Below are 17,634 nucleotides of genomic sequence, written 5' to 3'. Positions count from 1 at the left end.
AAATGACAAGATCTTGAGGTGGAGAATCGAACTTTCCACCTACAATTACGAGATCTTGTACCGGCCCGGGAAGCTCAATGAACCCCCGGATGCTCTATCGCGTGGCACCTGCGCCAGCGCGCAGATCGATAGACTGCGGGCCCTCCACAATGACCTCTGCCACCCGGGGGTCACCAGGTTCTTCCACTTCATCAAGGCCCGCAACCTGCCTTACTCCATTGAGGAGGTCAGGACCATGACCAGGAACTGCCAAGTCTGCGCTGAGTGCAAACCGCACTTTTATAGACCAGACAGGGCTAACCTGATAAAAGCCACTCGCCCCTTCGAGTGCCTGAGCGTTGATTTTAAAGGGCCTCTCCCCTCCTCCGACCGCAATGTGTACTTCCTCAACATTATTGATGAGTACTCCCGTTTCCCGTTCGCCATCCCCTGCCCGGACATGACCAGTGCCACGGTCATTAAATGTCTGAACGACCTCTTCACCCTGTTCGGTTTCCCCAGCTATATCCATAGCGACCGGGGCTCATCGTTTATGAGCGACGAACTCCGTCAGTACCTGCTCGCTAGGGGTATTGCCACAAGCAGGACCACCAGTTACAACCCCCGGGGGAACGGACAGGTGGAAAGAGAGAATGTGACAGTTTGGAAGACCGCCCTGCTAGCCTTAAAGTCTAGGGGCCTTCCGACCTCCCGCTGGCAGGATGTGCTCCCCGATGCGCTCCACTCTATTCGGTCACTGCTCTGCACTGCCACTAACGCCACCCCTCATGAGAAAATGTTTGTCTTCCCAAGGAAGTCCACATCGGGGACATCGTTACCGCCATGGCTGACATCCCCAGGGCCGGTCCTGCTGAGAAGACACGTGAGGACCCATAAAATGGACCCCCTGGTCGAGAGGGTCGACCTCCTCCACGCCAACCCCCAGTATGCTTACATTGCGTACCCGGACGGGCGGGAGGACACAGTCTCCATACGAGACCTCGCACCCTCAGGGGCCCCCCAGTAACCCACTACCCACTACCACCCCCCCGCCACGATCCAATATCCAACCCCAGCAGACGGCACGCCTGGGCCCCGCGACCCGCTCGACACCCACGAGGACTACACACCAGTGCCCCAGCCTACGCGAGACTCGACGCCGGAAGCTTCACTACCCCTGCCGTCGCCACGTCGATCACAGCGGCAGACAAGACCTCCGGAGAGACTCCAATACACAAACTTTTAATACACTTCACCCCGCCGGACTCATTTTTAAACAAGGGGTGAATGTGATAAACCACTGTTATACCTGCCTGTGTGTGTGTTCGTATTCCACTGTGTACATGTCTGTACATGCCTCGGCTGACTCCTCCCACGAGTCCAGGTATAAAGGTGACTGCTCCACAGTCCCTCTGTATTCTGGACTGGTTGACCACTCGAGGCACACCTTCATTCTCTTGTTAATAAAAGCCTGTTAGTTACTCGCTTAACCTCAGTCTTTTGAGTAATTGATAGCGCATCACTCAGTTGTGACACATTTTCCGGTGCTGGAGCCTTGACTACTGCCTCAATCTTTTCAGGGGACTTATGTAACCCCTCTTTATCAATAATGTGGCCACAATACGAGATCTGCTTCTGGAAAAACTCGCATTTGTGGCGATTAGCTCGGAGCCCATATTCCTTCAATCTAGTGAGCACCTGCTCCAGATTGGCGAGGTGATCACTGTCATTTTCGCCCGTGACCAGGATGTCGTCCAAATAACACTGGGTCCCTGGAATCCCTTGTAGGACTTGTACCATTGCCCTTTGCCAAATAGCCGGAGCTGATGCTACCCCAAACACCAGCCGGTTTTATTGGTAGAGACCTTTATGAGTGTTGATCATGAGGTACTGTTTCGAGGCTTCTTCTACCTCCATTTGCAGGTACGCCTGGGCCAGATCAATCTTAGTGAAGCGTTTCCCTCCAGATAGCGAGGCAAAAATATCTTCAATCCGCGGAAGCGGATATTGTACAGTGTGAAGGACTGGGTTCACTGTCACCTTAAAGTCCCCATAGATGCGAACCTTCTTTGGTTCCCCAGGCGTATTACTCAACGACCTCTTCATTACAGGAACGATGGGTGTAGCCCACTCACTCCAGTCCACTTTGGACAGTACTCCTGAACGTTCCAAACCTTCCAGCTTTGCTTCGACGGCTGGGCGGATCGCATATGGTACCGGTCTGGCCTTAAAAAACTTTGGGCTTGCATTTTCCTCTATTTTGATCGTCGCTGTTATGCCTTTTAGTGTTCCGAGTCCCTGCTGGATCACTTCTTGTGCGTCAGTTAGCAGTTTTGTCAGTCGTCCAGGTGTGACGTCGTCATCCTTTTTGGCATCTACCATCAGTGCTTGTATGGCATGCCAATCTAACTGTATCTTCCAGATCCATTTACGTCCTAGTAGTGGTGGTCCTCCATCTGGCAATACATATAGGTCCATTTTTGGTGTTTCCTTGCCGTTGTATATCACGTTCACCCTTATTTTTCCTTTGGGATAGACTTTTTGCCCCATGTACGTCTTCAAGACAATCTCTGTATCTCTCAAGGGTATATGTGAGAATAGCTGCTTGTAGTCCCTTCGGTTTATGACTGTTAGGGCTGATCCTGTGTCCAATTCCATTTTCACTTGGACTCCGTCTATCTTGAGCGTGACCCAGATAGTTTGGTGATCCTCCATTTGGATTACATTATGTAGTTTCAGACAACCCAGCTCCTTGCTTCCGGAGTCTGTACCACTTTTCTGTTCGTCTGAACTACTCTCCGTCACCTTATGTACCTTTTTGTACTTCTCCTGTGGAGATTTCTTGCTGCTGGTTTTCTTTCCCGACCTGCAGACTCTTGCTATGTGTCTTACTTTTCCACACTGTCTGCACACTTGGCCCTTGAACCAACAATCCTTATGGTCGTGTGTTGTTCTGCCGCAGCGATAACACTTCACTGTTCCGTATGACATTTCATTTGTGCCATATTCTTGCGGTCTCCGTTGTATCTCTGCAGCGCCCCGTGCGGCTGCTTCGTGTGGTACTGCCATGCTGAAAGCCTTGTCCAGCGTAAGATCCTTTTCTGATAGAAGCCGTTTCTGGGTTCCTTCACTTTGAAGCCCACACACAAACTTGTCCCTTAAAGTATCTGCTAGTCCCGTTCCAAACTGGCAGTGTTTCGATAGCTTGTGCAGTTCCGTTAAATACTCAGCATTACTTTCATCTTCATGCTGGTTCCTTTTGTGAAACTTAAATCTTTCTGCTATCAGCAGCGGTGTGGGGTTTAAGTGGTCCTGTAGGATTGACACTATGTTTTCAAAATCCTTTTCTACTGGCTTCTCTGGGGTTACTAGGTTTCGTAGTAAGCCATACGTTTTTGCACCCATTGAATTCAACAATACCAGCGCTTTCTTGTCATCTGGCACTTCATTCGCCTTGAAGTATACTTCTATGCGTTCGACATATGTCGTCCAATCTTCGACTTCAGTGTCGAACGCTGCGATACTGCCACTCTTCGGCATTTTTGGGTGTGGTTAGACTGGCTTAAAATGGCGTCTCCCGCGCTTTCCTCTCTTCCCCGCTGCGGCTTAAAATGGCGTCTCCCGCGCTGCTGCCAACGCCGCTCTCGGCGGTCCTCGTGGCAAATGGCGATGCCCTGTGGGTTTCGTGCGCTGCTTCTGCGCTGCTGCCAATGCCGCTCTCTGCGGTCCTCGTGGCAATGGCAGCGCCTCGCGTTTTCTTGCACGCCTCTCTCCCCCGTTGACGCTGCTCGACCCTTGAACACTGGCTGCGCTCTGCTCTCTCTCGCCTCTCTCCCCCGTTGACGCCACTCGGTCCTGAACGCCGGCTGCGCCCTGTGCGCTCTGCCCTCTCTCCCCCGTCGACGCTGCTCGGCCTTTTTCTGTGCTGCTCGGTCGGCTCTAGCCGCCGCTGTCGGGGAAGGGTCTGCGCAGTACCTGTTGCCAGCCCGTTTCGCTGGACCACTGTGACTGGAAAGCCAAGCCTGGCTCTCGACAGCCTCCCCTGCGATGCTCAAATCTCCGCTGGATGACTGGGCGGTTGCCCGTGGTCGACGCCCGTGCTTCTGGACTCGACCTCCTTCCACTGTTCTCCAGGAGCGAATCCCTGGGAGGTGATGCAGAGTTGCAGGTAGGTTCGAATCTGCGTCGTCGCCAATGTTAGATCCATGTATCTTAATGTTGTGTCCTTCAATAATCAGACAAAAGACTGCAGGGAACGATCAACAGTTGTTTACTGAATGAGGGTTACTCTAGAACTAACTATATCAGGGTTTATATACAGGTGTGGTCACTGCCGGTACTACAGTATACAGGAGCTGTAAAAAGTAGTTCTCCCCTTAAAGGTACATACATTACAGAACCCCTTGCGGTTGCGGAACTCCTCCGGATTCTGCAATGGCGCCCGCAAAGCCACGTGTGTGCAATCAATTGCCCCCTGCACCATGGGGAAGTCCGCAATAGCAGCGATGTCCCCAGTGGCTGACTGAAAGGATCCGCTTGCGTAAAAGTTCAGGGCAACAGTCAGTTTGACGGCAACCGACAGAGAGGTCCTGCACCGTAGACGCGGCTGCAGATCCTCAGCAAGCAGGTGGCACAGCTCAGTCACAACCTCCTTACCGAATCTGAGCCTTCACAGACACTGCTCCTCGGACATGGTAAGGTATGACACCTGCTGCCTGAAAACCCTCGCAGCGTATCGTCGGATTGGCCGACCTCCATTGCCCCTCCGCCTTCTGGCCAATCCCGGCCCTCTCTCCCGCCATCTCTGTGCCCCTTCCAAGTGTCTGGCCATGAGGACGTTCCCCTCCAAAGCAGCTCCCATTGCTATGCCAGACGGGCAACACGCAGTAATGTCTAGCGCTCCAACTGCTCCGGACAGGCCTGCAGGTCCCAAGTCTTCGAAGGCTAAATCCGAAAAATAGTGTGCAACAGTAGTTCACCAACTCTCTCCAGCAACGAGCAGAATGAACAGGCCAAGTGGCTGCAGCTTTTATACTAGAGCTGTCCCCTTTAAATAGCGCCCCCCGACTCCGAGAAGGGCCTGGGAACGTTCCATCCAACTGTCACTAATAGCGCCAGGCGGAAAAGTTCCGGGCGCCACCGAATATCCGGTCAGGGGCGCCAAAAAGGCACTGCACACTGAAATGACGTCATGAACTGCCTGCGCACGCGGGTGTGCACTAAGAGTTAGCGCGCTAAATGGATACGCAATATGGGAGGTGTCGCTATCTTCATTGTGCCCGCCCGAACATTGGGTAACGCCCCAATTCTTGGGCTTTTTCGGCGCTAATCGCTGGCGCAACCAACCGAATTTCTAGGCCTGGGTCTTCCCAATATTTAGTTGGAGCAAATTTCTGCTCATCCAATACTGGATGTTGGACAAGCAGTCTGACAATTTAGAGACCGTGGAGGGGTTGAGAGAGGTGGTGGGCAGGTAGAGCTGGGTGTCATCAGCGTACATGTGGAAACTGACGCTGTGTTTTCGGATGATGTTGCCGACGGGCAGCACGTAGATGAGAAATAGGAGGGGGCCAAAGATAAATCCTTGGGAGACATCAGTGGTAATGATACAGGAAGAGAAGCCATTGCAGGTGATTCTCTGGCTACGATTTGATAGGTAAGAATGGAACCAGGCGAGTGCAATCCCACGCAACAGCGAGTTAGGAGTAAAGACAATGGATGTGAGCTACAGCGAATATTATAAAAGTATACAAGATGATAAACATCATAGATAAGGGAAATCCAGAGTACCAGGATACTGGAACAAAGGGCCATGGGTTAGAACTGGTGAAAGAAAAATTAGTGACAGCTATCAGGAAGAACTTTTTCACACAAAGTAATCAAAGCTTGGAATGATTCCCTGATTAGGGTAGTGGCAGTAAAAACCTTATTTTTGTCTTGTGTTTTTTAGCCTCTTTAAGTTTATTGTGCCTGAATGTATTTCCTACTTTCTTAACTTCTCCTTCTGCATGACCACCTTCAAATTCTGTCGTTTTGTAGTTGCAGTCAGACTCCCCTCTCCACATCTAGTTTAAAAAACCATCATTCTCTCCTTGGTAGTATTAGCTCATCTCCTTGTCCTTACCCTATTTAGATGCAATCCATTTTTTCCACTCCAATTTGGGCTTCTTTCTAGATTCAGTTCCTGTGAAACTTTCAAACCCTATGGTTAAAGTTTAAATGAAATTGAATGAAACAATACCCAGCTGCTGGCACGAGTGACAGAGAGGTTACCGTCAAAAGTTAATGGCCCCATGTAGCAGTACAATTCAGTTTGCGATCTAAAATTAAACTAGTTAATCATTTATATATTTTCCTTTTCCTGGACTCTTGAGTGCCGTTTAAGTAAATAATCACTTCTGATCCAGGTTGCATTGAACTGGATTAAGCTGGTGATGTGCTCAGGTGATTATGCTGTGTGCTTTTTAAGTATGTGATGCTGTTATCTGGAAGTATAAGAATTGGTTTTCTGTTACATTGGGAGCTGGGACTCATGCCATGTTTTGCTGTATGTTATTAATGGAGGAATTCAGTGCTAGTTTAACCATGTCACATTTAGTCATGAAAACAATTGTCTGCCAGGTGCCCTGAACACTGCACTGCATGTATTCTAAGTAAGGTGACCTCACTCTTGCTGGTTTGCACTCTGTAAGCAATTTGTGAACCGAATGTCTTCAGATCGGGTGAGATTTAACTTCTTTTTCTACCCATTTTTCTGCCCCTTGGGCACCTTATAGATCTTGATAGCTGAGGACCGATTCCCAGGGTACTGTCAACCTTTTCATACGTTGCCCATGTCCTAGTAAAGGATCCCCTTGGAATGAGTGACCATAACATGGTTGAATTCCAAATTCAGTTGGAGGGTGAAAGAGTTGGATCTCAAACCAGCGTACTAAGCTTAAATAAAGGAGACTATGAAGGTATGAGAGCAGAGTTGACTAAAGTGGACTGGGAAAATAGATTAAGGTGTAAGACGGTACATGAGCAGTAGTGTACATTCAAGGAGATATTTCACAACTTTCAAGAAAAATATATTCCACTGAGGAAAAAGGGGCGTAAAAGAAAATACAGCCATCCATGGCTAAGTAAAGTAATTAAGGATAGTATCCGACTGAAAACAAGGGCATATAAAGTAGCCAAATCTAGTGGGAGGATAGAAGATTGGGAAGCATTTAAAAGCCAGCAAAGAATAACTAAAAGATTAATTAAGAAAGGGAAGATAGATTATGAAAGTAAACTAGCAAAAAATATAAAAACAGATAGCAAGAGTTTCTACAGTTATATAAAAAGAAAAAGGGTGGCTAAAGTGAATGTTGGTCCCTTAGAGGACGAGACCGGGAAATTAGTAGTGGGGAACATGGAGATGGCAGAAATGCTGAACAAATATTTTGTATCAGTCTTTACAGTAGAGGACACTAAAAATATCCCAACACTGGACAAACAGGGGGCTATGGGGGGGGGGGGGTAGGTGCTAAATACAATTAAAATCACTAAGGAGATGGTACTCGGTAAGATAATGGGACTTAAGGCGGATAAATCCCCTGGACCTGATGGCTTACATCCTAGGGTCTTGAGAGAAGTGGCGGTAGGGATTGCGGATGCATTGGTGGTAATTTTCCAAAGCTCCCTGGATTCAGGAAAGGTCCCAGCAGATTGGAAAACTGCTAATGTAATGCCCTTATTCAAAAAGGGAGGTAGACAAAAGGCTGGAAACTATAGACCAGTTAGCCTAACATCTGTGGTTGGTAAAATGTTGGAGTCCATTATTAAGGAAGCAGTGACAGGACATTTGGATAAGCATAATTTAATTGGACAGAGTCAGCATGGTTTTACGAAGGGGAAGTCATGTTTGACAAATTTGCTCGAATTCTTTGAGGACGTAACAAACAGGGTGGATAAAGGGGAACCAGTGGATGTGGTGTATTTGGACTTCCAAAAGGCATTTGACAAGGTGCCACACAAAAGATTACTGCACATGATAAAAAATCACGGGATTGGGGGTAATATACTGGCATGGGTGGAAGATTGGCTATCTAACAGAAAACAGAGAGTTGGGATAAATGGTTCATTCTCGGGTTGGCAATCAGTAACTAGTGGTGTTCCGCAGGGGTCAGTGCTGGGACCCCAACTCTTTACAATCTATATTAACGATTTGGAGGAGGGGACCAAGTGCAATATATCCAAGTTTGCCGACGATACAAAGATGGGAGGGAAAGCAATGAGTGAGGAGGACATAAAAAACCTGCAAAAGGACATAGACAAGCTAAGTGAGTGGGCAGAAATTTGGCAGATGGAATATAATGTTGGAAAGTGTGAGGTTATGCACTTTGGCAGAAAAAATCAAAGAGCAAGTTATTATCTAAATGGAGAGAAACTGCAAAGTGCTACAGTACAAAGGGATCTGGGGGTCCTGGTGCATGAAACAGAGAAGGTTAGTATGCAGGTACAGCAGGTGATCAGGAAGGCCAATGGAATCTTGGCTTTTATTGCAAGGGGGATGGAGTATAAAAGCAGGGAAGTCTTGCTTCAGTTATACAGGGTACTGGTGAGGCCACACCTGGAATACTGCGTACAGTTTTGGTTTCTATATTTAAGAAAAGATATACTTGCTCTCGAGGCAGTTCAGAGAAGGTTCACTTGGTTGATTCCGGAGATGAGGGGGTTGACTTATGAGGAAAGGTTGAGTAGGTTGGGCCTCTACTCATTGGAATTCAGAAGAATGAGAGGCGATCTTATCGAAACATATAAGATTGTGAGGGGGCTTGATTGGGTGGATGCGGGGAGGATGTTTCCACTGATGGGTGAGACTAGAACTAGGGGGCAAAATCTTAGGATAAGGGGCTGCCCTTTCAAAACTGAGATGAGGAGAAACTTCTTCACTCAGAGGGTGGTGAATCTATGGAATTTGCTACCTCAGAGAGCTGTGGAAGCTGTGACATTAAATAAATTTAAAACGGAGATAGACAGTTTCCTAGCTGATAAGGGAATTAGGGGTTACGGGGAGCGGGCAGGGAAGTGGACGTGAGTCTAGGTTCAGATCAGCCATGATCCTATTAAATGGCGGAGCAGGCCCGAGGGGCCGTATGGCCTACTCCTGCTCCTACTTCTTATGTTCTTATGTTCTTATGTTATTCTACCTGAGCTCAATCTAATATGAAAACAGAAAATGCTGGAAATACTCAGCAGGTCAGGCAGCATCTGTTGAGAGAGAAACAGAGTTAACGTTTCAGGTCGATGGCCCTTCGTCAGAACTGGAAAAAGTTGGAGATGGAACAGGTTTTTAAGCAAGTGTAGGGGCAGGGAGAGGGGGGAGGGGAGGAAAGAACAAAAGGGAAGGTCTGCGATCGGATGGAAGGTAGGAGAGATTAAGAGACAAAAGGGATGATGGTGCAAGGCAAAAGGAGATGGTAATGGGACAAGTTAAGAAACAAAAGATGAGTCTAGATAAAGTGTAAATGACAATAGCAGGATGATCAACAGCTGCCATGTGAGAGAGAGAAAAAAAATGATAGGTGCAGAGATCTGAAATTGTTGAACTCGATGTTGAGTCCAGAAGACTGTAAAGTGCCTAATCGAAAGAAGAGGTGCTGTTCCTCGAACTTACGTTGAGCTTCATTGGAACAGTGTAAGAGGCCGAGGATGGAGAGGTCAGAGTGAGAGTGGAGCGGAGAATTAAAGTGACAGGCGACCGGAAGCTCGGGGTCCCCCTTACGGACTGAGCACAATCTAATGTCCATGTGGAATTGCACTTTACAGTAGGGGTCTGTGAATAGTATGGATGATTGAGGGGTGATCTGATTGAGGTGTTTAAAGTGTTAAAAGGATTTGATAGGGTAGGTACAGAGAAACTATTTCCTCTGGTGGGGGGGGTGGAGTCAAGAACGAGGGGACATCTTAAAATTAGAGCTAGGCTGGCCATTTAGGAGTGAAATCAGGAAATACTTTTTCACATAAAGGGTAGTAAAACTCTGGAGTTCTTTCCCCCAAAAGGCTTTGGATACTGGGACAACTGGAGCTATCAAGACTGAGATTAACAGATTTTTATTAGGTAAGGGTCTCAAGGGATTTGGAACTAAGGTGGATAAATGGAGTTGAGGTACAGATCAGCCATGATTTAATTGACTGGTGGAGCAGTCTCGAGGGGCTGAATGGCCTACCCCTGGGATGGCAGGAATGACGTATGAGGAGAGATTGGGGCGATTGGGTTTATATTCGCTGGAGTTTAGAAGAATGAGAGGGGATCTCATTGAAACTTAGAAAATTCTAACAGGACTAGACGGACTAGATGCAGGAAGGATGTTCCCGATGGTCGGGGAGTCCAGAACCAGGGGTCACAGTCTAAAGATAAGGGGTAAGCCATTTCGGGCTGAGATGAGGAGGAATTTCTTCACCCAGAGAGTGGTGAACCTGTAGAATTCTCTACCACAAACAGCAGTTGAGGCCAATTCATTAAATATATTCAAGAAGGAATTAGATATATTTCTTAAGGCTAAAGGGATCAAGGGATATGGGGAGAAAGCAGGGACAGGGTACTGAATTTGGATGATCAGCCATGATCTCATTAAATGGTGGAGCAGGCTTGAGGGGCCGAATGGCCTACTCCTGCTCCTATCTTCTATGTTTCTATGTTACTAAAAGTTGCGGAAGCTCTGGCTAACTTTCTCCCCTTCCTAGCCAGGGGACCCTCATGGCAATTGTGATGTCACTCCAGCTGAGATCAGCTGATTGACAAAGACCAGTCTATATGGCTCAGCACACAAGAACTGGTGCTTTTATCTATGGAGCCAGCAAAGAGTTTTTGGCCCAGAAATTCGGCTCTCCCCGGGTGAGTACGCATGGGGTACTCACCCGTAGGCCGAATGGAATTGCCGGTTTTCTGCATGCACTGCGCATGTGCGGGAAACCGGCACTTCCGATCCTCTGAACGAAGAGGTTCAGAGGTTGAACGCACGCGCAGGGGAGGCTGCGCGTGCGCATCAAACTTAGTTTTTTTTTACAGATTTTCCCGGGAGGGTAAGCCTGCAGGATTTACACATTTAAAAAGCAGGCGTAAGGCCTGCTTTTTGCAAGGTAAGTGGTCAGTTAATTAAAATTAAAACATTTTTTCCACAGGTTTATTATTTTTAAATACTTTAAAGCAAGGTAAGTTTATTTTTAGCCCCGTTATAATATAAAATTATTTTTTTCAAAAATTTAAATTAATGTTTAAAATAGTTATTTAATGTAATTTATAGTGTATTTAAAAAGTGTGATTTAAAAAAAAAATTATTTGAAGGTTTAGTGCTATTTTGGGCCCGTAGTATTTATAAGTTTTGACAGGTCTTCCTGTCAATCTTATGAATGGGCTTTTCCCTCCTCCGATTGGCTGCCCATGGCCCACGTGATCCCAGGGGACGCATCGCACTAACTACGCCCCTGGGACACGCAAGCACAGCGCGCCGGCAGCTGGGCCAGGCCCCGGAGCGGAATTCCACGGGGCCCTACAGCTCAACTGCCGGCGCGCAAGGTAAATGCAGGTCGGGGGCTTACACCCGCGGGAAGCCCCCGACCCGAATTTCTGGGCCTTTGTGTTTTAAAATGTTTAGGTGGATGGATTTTTCCGCTCTTCAAAATTAGGCATAAACAGTTACACACAGGAAGCTTTTATCAGATCATTTTCCAACTCAAGAAAAAGTACATTTATGGAGGCCTAAAAAACTGTCTTTCTCCAACACAAACAATCACAACCAGGAAGCCAATATTTATTTAGCTAGATTATCAAAACTAATCAAAGAAAACAACCTTTATAACATGAACTGAAGGTTAACTTGCATATAACATACAGTTGCTTACGCTAGGGTAAATTGGTTACCCCGATTAGCATAAATCAAGTGGGCATAAATAGCACATAAAAATGGCGCAAATGCATTGTGCCAGATTTCATCCAATTTTCTGGTCTAGTATTGTGTTGATAGCGGAAATAAAATTAGGCCCCGATTATGACATTTAAATGTCCATACGAATTCCCTGTGTTTCTGCCAACACACCATTCACTCACCTACCCACCCATGTTAACTGGCTGCTAGGGTTTGCTTTTGTTGCGTCTTTCCTGTTTCCACTTAGTTGTTCGGGAAACTTTGGCCGAAATCTTTACCTTGGAGTCGGGTCGGGTGCGTGTGGGCTGTGTAGCAGGTCGGGAACCCGAAGATTTGAACAGCGCGTTCTGCACTGCGTATTTAACTCAATGGCACCAATTAAAAGAGTCACGCACGTTTCTCGGCCCAATTAAATGGAGCGGGTCTGATGATGTCACCGATGACTTGTTTTCAGCACAGATATTTAAAGCAGCCTTGCACGCATCTCATTTGAAGATTGCTGTAGGAGTGTCGAAGGTGATTTCCAGAGCTCTAAATTGCTGAATAACATTGACAAATCTGTGGGTCATGGAGACACAAAGGCAGAGGGCAGCTCTAAGATTCCCAGATGTCTCCCTGGAAAGTGCCACAAGAGATTCAATGATCTCATGAGGTCAGGAAAAGTGAGTGCAATGCCACACTCATCTACATCCTGATGTGCCTGTCACCCCAACCCCATCACTCTGCCTTCCCAAGCCGACTCCTGCACATCACTCCTCACACCAACCTACCTTGCAGGTCCACCCATCCCTCTCTGTATATGCACCTACTCATGTCCCCATCTGACTAACCACCACTGACACTCACCTTCATCCTAAGGCAATCATAGCAAGTAACACCACAGAAGGAGACCATTTGGCAATGTCACGCTACTTCCTCATAGTTACCCTCTACAGATGTAACCCATCAATTCCTTACACTCATTCCACCACTCTTACTCAAAGTTCTCTTCTTTCCCTCCTTGCAGGAGAAGAGAGCCCACAACAACAGGGAGAGGCAGCGAACCAGAGGTGGCCCTCCAATATTCACAAATTTGACTCCAGCAGAGGAGGAGGCCCTAGAAATCTCTGGAGTTGCAGAGCTGCTGGTGGTAGGAGGCGGAGAAAGGGGGACCTCCCAGCAACCTCATGACAGAACTAAATCTTATACAGCCACATGGCATATAACAGTCACCCATATGGTGACTGATGTCAGCAGCCAGTGAAATGTCATCATGTGCATAATGATAACGTTACCCATTCTTATAACACTTCTAATTCATCTCTTTACCCTCCCACAGGTCCATCAGGTTGCCCCCATTCCTCCCCCACTCCCACTGTCCAGCCGGAGGAGGAAGACGACTCCTCAGAGGAAGCTCCAGTCTCTGAGGGTGCACCGTCAGCAGACCCATGCGCACCCAGCACCAGTGCAGATACACACACCTCGGTGGGTCCTGTGTGAGATAGAGTAGTGCTGTCGCCTGGTGTCTCACACTTCACAGGTGAGCAAGAGCAGATGGTGGAGACAGGAACAGCAGTGAAGACTCCTCACTGGAGGGCACAGGACACTCCAAGCTCTGCTGAGCTGCATGCAGATGCTGAGCCTCGGGGGCCATTCAGAAAGAGGGTGATCTTGGAGGAGCAGAAACAATTGCGTGAGGCTCTGGCTGCTTTTGTAGCCGCGCTGTGTGCAACTGTACAGAGAATGGAGGAGTCCATCTCCAACATGAGCATCACCATCTTGCAGGTGATGGTGACGATGTGCTGTTCCACGGAAAGGATGGCCACCTGCATGGAGCAGTAAATGTGCCAGTCTAATGAGAACATGCTTGTTGTGAACAACAGATTGCAGACTCTCATTGACCTCATCTTGAGGAGGGATACCAACATAGACTTGGGCGTTCATCGCCCCACTGATGTGCAGCAGGGTGCTGTCCCGCTCCTTGCTAGCAGGGAAGTACGGGTGGCCCATGAGAGGAATGATGGTGAGAGGGGACATGGAATTGGGGGCTCTGCTCAAAGCGCTCCCACTTCTTCCCCTTTGCCTCCCCTTCAGTCAGAGCCCCACATGCTGCCTCGGATCCCGATGGCCGAGCCTGCCCCTGCACAGTTGCAGGAGGAGTAGTCTTTGGCAGGGCCCTCACAGGCTCCAAAACCCAGAGGCCATCCACCAAAAGTGTCTAAGCAGTCGCAGCAGGGAAGTGAGCAGCCTGCCTCTACCTCTGCTGGAGCCACAGGGGTTGCACCTTATAGAAGCACCGGAAAAGGAAAAAGACACAATCCTACATGCACAATGTTAAGTTTCAGTTATATTAATGATGCACATAAATTTATTTATTTGCACAACTTTCCTGTCTTGTCCATTTTTGCCTTCTACCTGGGAAGTGGCTAAATAACTTGGAGTGAATGGTGAGACATGACTTAACCTTGAGCACTGGGGGTTTGGGTGACAGGAATGGCTTAGTCATTGGAGGACTGCTTTGTGGTGTTGTTGTTGGGGGGGAGGGGAAGTTGGTACAGTATCTGGGAGCCATATGGTTGCACTGGTGCAAGTTAAGTAAATCGGGCCATTATGAGGCCATCCCAGGCCTCCTGGGCAGCAATGTGCGCTGCTGCTGGTGCCATCTTCACCTCAGGTTCCTCCTGCTCCTCCTGCTCGTGTTCCCCCTGTTCCTTCTCCTTCTCCTCTGAAGAGGCTGTGCGCTCTGTACCTTGCTCCTCCTGCAGCTCCAATCCTCGCTGCTGCATTATGTTGTGCAGTGCGCAGCAAACGACGATGATTCTGGAGACGCTGGCTGGTGCGTACAGAAGAGCTCCTCCAAATCTGTCAAGACATCTGAAGCGCATCTTCATCATGCCGATTGCTTGCTCTACGACACATCTGGTGGACATGTAGCTGTCACTATAGCGGACCTCGGCCTCATTACTTGGCCTCCTCAAAGGGTGTCATGAGCCACATCTTCAGTGGATAGCCCTTGTCTCCAAGCAGCCAGCCGGTAAGTCTGTTTGGAGGAGCAATGAGCTGAGGGAGGGTGGACTGGCGCAGCACGAAAGAGTCATGACAGCTGCCAGGGAATCTGGTGCACACATGCATGATGATCTTTTTATGGTTGCAGACGAGCTGCACATTGATGGAGTGGAAGCCCTTGCGGTTCACAAACACTCCTGGGTGATCTGGGGGTGCCTTGATACCCATGTATGCAATCGATAATGCCCTGCACTGGTGGGAAGCCAGCCAGAGCCGCAAAGCCGAGCGCCCGCTCAGTAACACTGGCTTCATTAGTGGCAAAGCTCACAAAGGCTGACTTGTGAAACATGGCATTGGTCACCTGGGTGATGTATCTGTGGGTGGCCGATTGTGAGAGCCTGCAAATATCTGCTGCAGATCCCTGGAAGGAGCCTGAGGTGAAGAAGTGGTGACTTTGGCAGCCACTGGTAAGGCATGTCTACCAGGTCCTCTGGGCAGTGGGTCTTCTTCCAGCAAGCTACAAATGTCTGCGACGACCTGGCGTGATAGCCTGAGCCTCCTGAAGTACTGCTGTTCAGCCTGTATACCCTGTGTTGGGGGTATCACCTCTGGCGCGGTGCAGCCCTGTGCTGACCCCCTCTCTCCTGTGGAGCATCAGGTCGGTGAGGAGAAGGCTGCTGGTGTTGTGGCTGCCGCTGCTGGTGTGGCTGGTGTTGTTGGTGCTGGGGCTCATCTTGGTCCGATTCTGAGGTCCAATGTGAGACAGCATAAGCAGCACCCATGCTGATCTGATAGTCATAGGCCGCGATTTCACCTGCGGAGGCGGGATTGTGGTGGGAGAGGTGGTTGGCGGGTCCCGGTCCCGGCTGCAGCTGCTCTGTGAAAAGGATTTTCCGTTGATTGGGCTTGTTAAACCCGCCCTGCGAGGTTCCCATCCAATTAAAAGGAAACGGGTCTGATAACGTCATTTGATAAGGTGTTATCAGCCGGTTTCCTTAAAGGGACCATGGCCACATTCAATTGAGAGTTGTTCTGTCAGTGTTCTGCAGCATTGAGGTGCTGCAAACACTGAGTTTAAAGAGCGGGAGAGGCTCGAGAGGCCCCACAGCGGCAGTGGCGGCGGACCTGACTGGAGCGAGGCAGCGGCGGTGAGTTTAAGAGGCGGTGAGGCTTGAGAGGCTTACCAATCTCCGAGCTCAGAGGGAGGGAGAGAGAGAAGTAAAAAGTAATCGAAGTGTGACATCACCAGAAAGCAGGTAAATGATTGGTTGGTGAGTATTTCTCTCTTTTTCCAAACTTAAACACTGTGGTTTAAAGTTTCTAAGCTCTCTGTGGTGTAGCGGGGACTGTTGGTAAACCAGGGCCCTTAAGTATATAATTTAACTGTAGTGTAATTGATGGGATTGATTTGATTTAATTTAATTTGAACTAATTAAAGGGTAAGTCATGGCAGGAGAGCTCGGCCCCATGGTATGCTCCTCCTGCACTATGTGGGAACTCAGGGACACATCCTGTGTCCCTGACGACCATGTGTGCAGAAAGTGTATCCAGCTGCAGCTATTGACAGACCGCATTGCGGCGCTGGAGCTGAGGTTGGATACATACTGGACCATGCGCGATGCTGAGGACATCGTGGATATCACGTTTAATCAGTTGGTCACACCGCAGGTAAAGGTTGCACAAGCAGAAAGGGAATGGGTGACCACCAGGCAGAGTAGTAGGCACAGGCAGGTAGTGCAGGAGTCCCCTGTGGTCATCCCCCTCTCAAACAGATATACCACTTTGAATACTGTTGAGGGGGATGGCTTATCAGGAGAAAGCAGCAGTGCCCAACTTCCTGGCACCAGGGGTGGTTCTGCTGCACAGGACGGGAGGAAAAAAAGGGGTAGAGCTATAGTAATAGGGGATTCTATTGTAAGGGGAATAGATAGGCGTTTCTGTGGCCGCAAACGAGACTCCAGGTTGGTGTGTTGCTTCCCTGGTGCAAGGGTCAAGGATGTCTCAGTGCAGCTGCAGAACATTTTGGAAGGGGAGGGTGAACAGCCAGTTGTCGTGGTACATATAGGTACCAACGATATAGGTAAAAAATAGGATGAGGTCCTAAAAGCTGAATATAGGGAGTTAGGAGGTAAATTAAAAAATAGGACCTCAAAGGTAGTAATCGCAGGATTGCTACCAGTGCCACATGCTAGTCAGAGTAGAAATAGAAGGATATTTCAGATGAATACGTGGCTAGAGGAATGGTGCAAGGGAGAGGGATTCAAATTCCTGGGACATTGGAACCGATTCTGGGGGAGGTGGGACCAGTTCAAACCGGACGGTTTGCACCTGGGCAGAGCCGGGACCGATGTCCTTGGAGGAGTATTTGCTAGTGCTCTGGGGGAGGGTTTAAATTAAAATGGCAGGGGGTTGGGCACCTGAGCAGGGAGACAGAGGAAAGGGAAACAATGATAAAAGCAAAAGACAGGAAGGAGAAAAACAAAAGTGGCAGTCAGAGAAATCAACAGTTTAAATCAAACATGGCCACAGTAAATAATAATTCTAAAAGGTCTAAGAGCGTTAAAAAACAAGCCTGAAGGCTTTGTGTCTTAATGCGAGGAGCATTCGTAATAAGGTGGATGAATTAGCTGCGCAAATAGAGGTAAACGAATATGATATGATTGGGATTACGGAAACATGGCTCCAGGGTGGCCAAGGCTGGGAACTCAACATCCAGGGGTATTCAATATTCAGGAAAGATAGGCAAAAAGGAAAAGGAGGTGAGGTAGCATTGCTG

This window comes from Somniosus microcephalus, chromosome 16 (genome assembly GCF_052327205.1).
Source record: "Somniosus microcephalus isolate GS21.2 chromosome 16, FLI_Smic_1.0, whole genome shotgun sequence".
NCBI classification, from domain to species: Eukaryota; Metazoa; Chordata; class Chondrichthyes; order Squaliformes; family Somniosidae; genus Somniosus; species Somniosus microcephalus.
This window is presented reverse-complemented; position numbering follows the sequence as displayed.